The following is a 6,000-nucleotide window of genomic DNA, read 5'->3' as shown; positions in this document are numbered from 1 at the left end:
CTTCCTACCTTTGGAGTTGTTGGAATGAGGATGAACTGCCAGAGATGTGAACTGAGGATGTCTTGAGCCTTGAAAGGAGAATCCTGAGAGCCAGGCCACATGGTAACAGCAGAAGGATTGGTGAACTGGCCAGGGAATGGCCTGGCCATTGACTTACCTTTCATTAGGCCACCACTATGTCCCCACACCATGAAACCGGTTTTCGTTTCAGCTGCTGGTTCTACTACCATAGCACAGAGTATGTTTGGAACCTGCTAGCAGTGGCAAGATCCTCACAAACATTTCAAAACAGAGAGGGGAGTGACCCAAAGATTATATTTCATGTGAAAAGCTACAGTCAATGAGATTTCCAGATGCTACATTCATTGCTTCCAAAGGTGGGAACCTTGAGTCATCAAGCCTGGGACCCATGCTGGTGCTGCTCCCTTAAAAGGTGAACATCAGCCTAGTCCACCTACTACAGTCAGAGCTGTTCCTGCTCTCAGCCACTCCCATGTTCTGCTCTTCTCGCTCCTACCTGGGAGAGTGTCGAGAGCAAGGCTGCAGTCCAACAATCTCATCCTGTTTTAGGTATAAAGGAAAAAAGACAAGTTGATCACACATCTATATAAGGAGATACATATCTTTGAGAAAGAAAGAAAGGAAGAAAACAAGAAAGCCGAAGTCAGGGGCTTTGCATTTGTGGTTGCATCAGTGTGGCAAATTCAGATGTAAGGAAAACCAAAAACTCAGACCATTTTTTAAGGAGAAATGGCTGGAATTTGTCAATTTATTCCTGCCTAGGACTCTTTAAGGTAATGCTGGAAGGGAGCTCTGGTCACCTTGAAATGTTTTGGAAGCGCCCTCACTGCTGACCTCCAGGATAGGGGCTGCCAGTGCAGAACCCAGAATTTGAGAGAGACTGAGGGTACATAACGTGACAGGGGTCTCCTCCAGTTGTTTTAAAGGCATCCCAATGAAGCCCTCTCCAGAGAGCTTACAGTTGGTTCATTTTTACAGCCAGTGATGTTAGGTTTGAAGACAGTTTGAGGTTTTCTATCAAAAACTTTAACATCTTGATAATGGGAAACACACTTCGTGTGTCTGAAGAACAAATCTCTGGAAAACATTACTGCAGGAGATTGTTCTTGTCTCCACTTCCTCTGCCTGTTCTGCAAAATAAAACAGCTATTCACCCCACCATACAATAGCAAGCTCTTGGGATTTGAGGAGGAGAAATCCAAGCCCTTGCCATCAGATGGGCTGTGACAGGTGTTTCCTGGAGCAGTAGGAATGGTCAGCAAACTGATCACCCATTGCAGGACCGTGACAGAGATCAGCCCAGACTCTGCAGCCATCTCCAGCTTCTCTCCAAATGTAGCTCATGAAGATGGCCGGAAGCTGATGGCATCTGGTGTGCACTTGTGTGCGCATGCAAGTGTATGCACATTTGCATGTGTGTGGGCATGGGTATATGTGGGCAGTGTGTTCTGCGTATACCAACATGTGTATATTTGAGTACATGTATGTGTGCGTGTGCCCTATGCGTTCATTCCATCAATGGGTTATACAGTAGACAGGATGCTACAGCCATTATGATGCCTCATTCCTTTTGACGTGGGCTGCACAGAAGCCCCGTTGCTGGTGTGGGTGGAGCTCCTGAGAAAGTATTAGGAAGTCACTTTAAAGAGAGACAGAAGTCCCTGTGAACTCAGAATGTTTTTGCCCTTTCCACTCTGTCCATTGGAGAAACAGTCTCAGGAAGTGTAGTAGGTGTTAGGTGCTCTAGAGCAAGATGAGAAGGCACGAGTTCCTGTAGTACAGGAACACAGTTTGAAAAGGACAACCACAGAGACAAAGCAGAAGGTGATGCAGTTAGCAAAGAAGGCACAGTAACACAGAGGCAGCATCCCAGGTTCATTGTGCATCAGCCTGGTAGATCAGGATGGGGTTCCAACACATCCTGGAGGCAGAGACGGAACGAAAATGAGAGTCAAAGGAGAGTGGAGGGAGAGAGAGAGTAGGTGAAAGAGGAAAAAATGAGGGGAGGGAAGAGAAGAAGAGAAGAGGAAGAGAGGGAGAAGGGGAAAGGTAGGAGAAAGGGAACAGTAGGAAGAGAGAAAAAGCGAGCAGTAGGTTAATAGCAACAGAAGGATGGACAGGGCTGCGTATAAGATAGGAGCCGTTACACTTGGTTGTATGATGTCTATGGAGCAGGCACTGGATACCCAAGCAGCCTGGGAAATAATGTCACCATGATCTTGAGTGATCATCCCTGATTTTGTGAGTGTTTTATGGCCTTAGTGCTTGCAAGTGGGAAAAGTTTGCACTGATCAGAAAAATGCATTTCTTAAATTCTGGATAAAAACTTGAACATGAAAACAGTAGTGTTTCCTTTACAATTGTGGATAGCTTTTCTTTCTTTACCCTTGTGTGTGTGTGTGTGTGAGAGAGAGAGAGAGAGAGAGAGAGAGAGAGAGAGACAGAGAGAGAGAGAGAGAGAGACAGAGAGAGAGAGACAGAGAGAGAGAATGAACTCCCAGACTCCTCACCGATACTTTCTTTCTTCCAGGGCACCTCCAGAAGGTTCCACCTTCTGGTTGGCTTATGCACACCCCTCAAGCACACGCTATGGTTCCCTGCCCTACCCGTGCACCCCACCTCTAGCCAGCGACTTGCTTTAATGGCATGCAAGTCAATATTAGCTGCAACAAGAGTCACTCCATCACTCTTGCTGGCATCATTAGGGCGAATAATTGGTCTGCAAATGATTTGTTTTAAGAATCCTGAAATTGAAATTACTATCTTGCAAGGGTACACTCTAAATAACCCTGGAATGTAGGTTGCTAATTATATTTGACCTATTGATTGCTGTGAATCTGTTGTGTATGAATTTTTGCCTTATCAATCAGAAGGCTTTGATATTCATGAATAATGACGTCTTCAGGACTTAGTTGTGCTAATTGTTATGAAATATTACCTCCTGATAGCTAATACTGGTCCCACAAACAATTCCCCTCCCCACTGCTCAGGAACAGGATATGATCAACAAATTGAATGATTTTCCCTTTAACACAGAGTAATCTGTCTGCTCCTGTGCAAATCACATTCAATTTTTCCTGGTATAATGGCTTCCTCTTTAGATAAAATGGACCTTTTGTACTTGTGAAAAATGTGTACAATGGCGGCTGCTGGCTGAGATAACAACTTCCTGAATTCAAACATTGGTGGTATGTGTGTAAAACACCAATGAGTAATTAATAAGATATTGATTGCTTCAGCCTCTTGTATTCATAGACTATATAATAAATCACAACGTGTTTGCAATTAGGAAAATCCATACTAAATAATGAAGTACTGTTATCTTAGTAACCTTAACAAGCATGGACTAATGCATCATGCAATAATTGCTGTAAGATAAGTGTGTCCATATAGAACCACTCTTCATCACACGCAACAACTTCTTGTTTTTGTGTAAATACCTATGAGTTAAAGGGAACAGGTGAAATGCTTAGGTTCCATCTCAGAAATACGTATTTTTCCTCCAGGAATTTTCCATAGCATCGGATGATAGGAGACTTCTCTGTCCACTCTCATATAGGTAGTGATTAAAACCTCTGTGATTTTAGCAATCACACAAATATACCAACATTTTTTTTAAACATTCCGTATTTACATTGCCTAATAAATGACCAGCTGGATAACAACATCAAACCAGCTATAGACAAAAAATGGTATAAGACAATTTCAACTTGAAAGTAAGTACTTTTTTTTGTGAAAAGACTTTCCTTCTAATTTCCACTTATTTTTAAAATCTATGGAAGAATTGATATTGGTCTTTTGGTTCAAAATATAATATTGAAGAGAATTGTTACTGCTCCTAAAAAACAAGACATGGATAACTTTTATCTTGGGCTGTTGTTAATGGAATTTTTTCTTACAAGACATGTTCCAATTTATATCTAAGAAAAGTTAAAAGGTCATGAACATGGTTGGTGTCCTTTTTGAGTGGAACAGTGTTTATAGCATGCATTTAAAAGCTGGAAGGGGTCTTGAGGTCATTTAATACCGGCTAATGTGAATCACAGAGCTGAGTTTCAAATTCAAGGCCCTCAGATGAAATGTCCACAGGTGGCTCTCCTCCCAGGTGGCTGCCCCTGTGAAGTGTAATCTATACAAGACGCACGTTCCACAGCAAGAGAAGTGGTCGAGTTCTAAACATCCATTACCCTTCTTACTGATTTTCCAGCCTTTCCAATGACTCAGTTCTAATGTCACCTAAACCTGAGCAGGTTGAATGTTGCTTCCAAAGTCAAATTGCAATTCCAGGAATGGATTATCATTGCAATACCACTCCCAATATAGTCAGTAGACACCTGACTACTGGTATTGCTGTTGCATGTGTATTGTTTTCTCTTCAGGGCACTGAGATCAGAGAAGGGAACCAAGGTAGACATTGCAAGGGCCTCATCAAGCAATAGTATGTCTTGTCTGGGAAAATAGGCTCACCAGCTTCATATTTTTAATTTAATCGCCAGCTACATCAATGTCAACTAAGATTTTTGAAAACCTGGGATTTTCAAAATACGTACAATGTTTCTTATTCTCATTTCAATGACACAGTATCCCAGGTGATTTAAAGTGCAGTCTCCATTTTCCTGATAATCCCTTCTTTTAAAAAATATTTATTTTTATTTGAAAGAATTTAAAGAGAGTGAGAGAGTAAGAAGGCCTTCCATCTGCTGGTTCACTCCCCAAATGGCCACAACTCCCAGAGATAAGCCAGTCCAAATCCAGTAGCTTCTTCAGGCTCTCCCATGTGGTTGTGGGGGCCCAAGAGCTGAATCAGCCTCAGCTGCTTTCCCAGCTCATAAGCATGGAGCTGCACGGAAAGTGGAGCAGCTAGACATGAACTTGTTCCACAGGGTGGAGTGCTAACCTTGCTGTGTCAAGGAGCTGCCCCCGATTCCTTCTTTTGTTATTCTGATTCATCACATAGCTCCAGCTTTTGTAGAAATGTGAAGCATCTAATTTATCATTTCATTCAAGAAATAAATACGTGTAAGTGGACTGGAAAATGGGGTTAAACGATTATTTCAGTATAATTCTGTAAATTCATGCATTTTTCAAAGTCTTCATAACACATTTTCCATGTACTAATTTTTAATGTTCACACACAACTAATTTGATTTATATTAATCTACTAGCATGCTATGCAATTCAGTGACTATAATGAATAACATATTGTATGCCTGAAAATTACTATGGAGATAGAAATGTTCTCACACACTAAAAGCATGTGGAATAATGCATATATTAGCTCAATTGGGTCTCTCCATATGTGCACACATTTCATTCAAAGTATCCTACTGTGTACTGCTACATAATTTTTATTTTTCAATTACAAGCAGATTAAAAAAATACTTCAAACGTAGGAATCAGGAAAAAGTGCCACAGCTGAGAAGATACTAAGGAAATTAGACAAAAAGATGGAATCTGGTGTCCCAGATGATCTTCCAGAACAGAAAATGGAAACTAGGTAAAAACTAGGAGAATGTTAACAAAATATATGAACTAAATTATAGCACTGCATAACAACAATGTATTAATACTGGTTCATTCATTGTAAGAATCATACTATGTTAGAATAAGCTATTAAAATGGAGTAAGTATACTCAGTATTATCATTCCACCTTTTCTATAGATCTCAAATTATTCTATAATTAAGTCTATTAAAAAATAAATGTGGCTCCGGTGCTGTGACATAGGTAGAGAAACAGCTGGCTGCAATGTTCATATTCCCTTTGGACAGGCATTCGATACCATACTGCTCTTCTTTCAGTCCAGCTCCCCACGAATGTGCCTACCTGGGATAGCAATGGAAGATGGCCTAAGGCTCGTGTAGGCTCGTGTACTCATGTGGCAGACTTGGAAGAAACTCCTGGCTCATGGCTTCAGACAGATACAGCACCAGCCATTTGGGAAGTGAATTCAGGAAGATTCTCTCTCCCTGTCTGCTTT

The sequence above is a fragment of the Ochotona princeps genome, chromosome 10, assembly GCF_030435755.1.
Source record: "Ochotona princeps isolate mOchPri1 chromosome 10, mOchPri1.hap1, whole genome shotgun sequence".
NCBI lineage: Eukaryota > Metazoa > Chordata > Mammalia > Lagomorpha > Ochotonidae > Ochotona > Ochotona princeps.
This window is presented reverse-complemented; position numbering follows the sequence as displayed.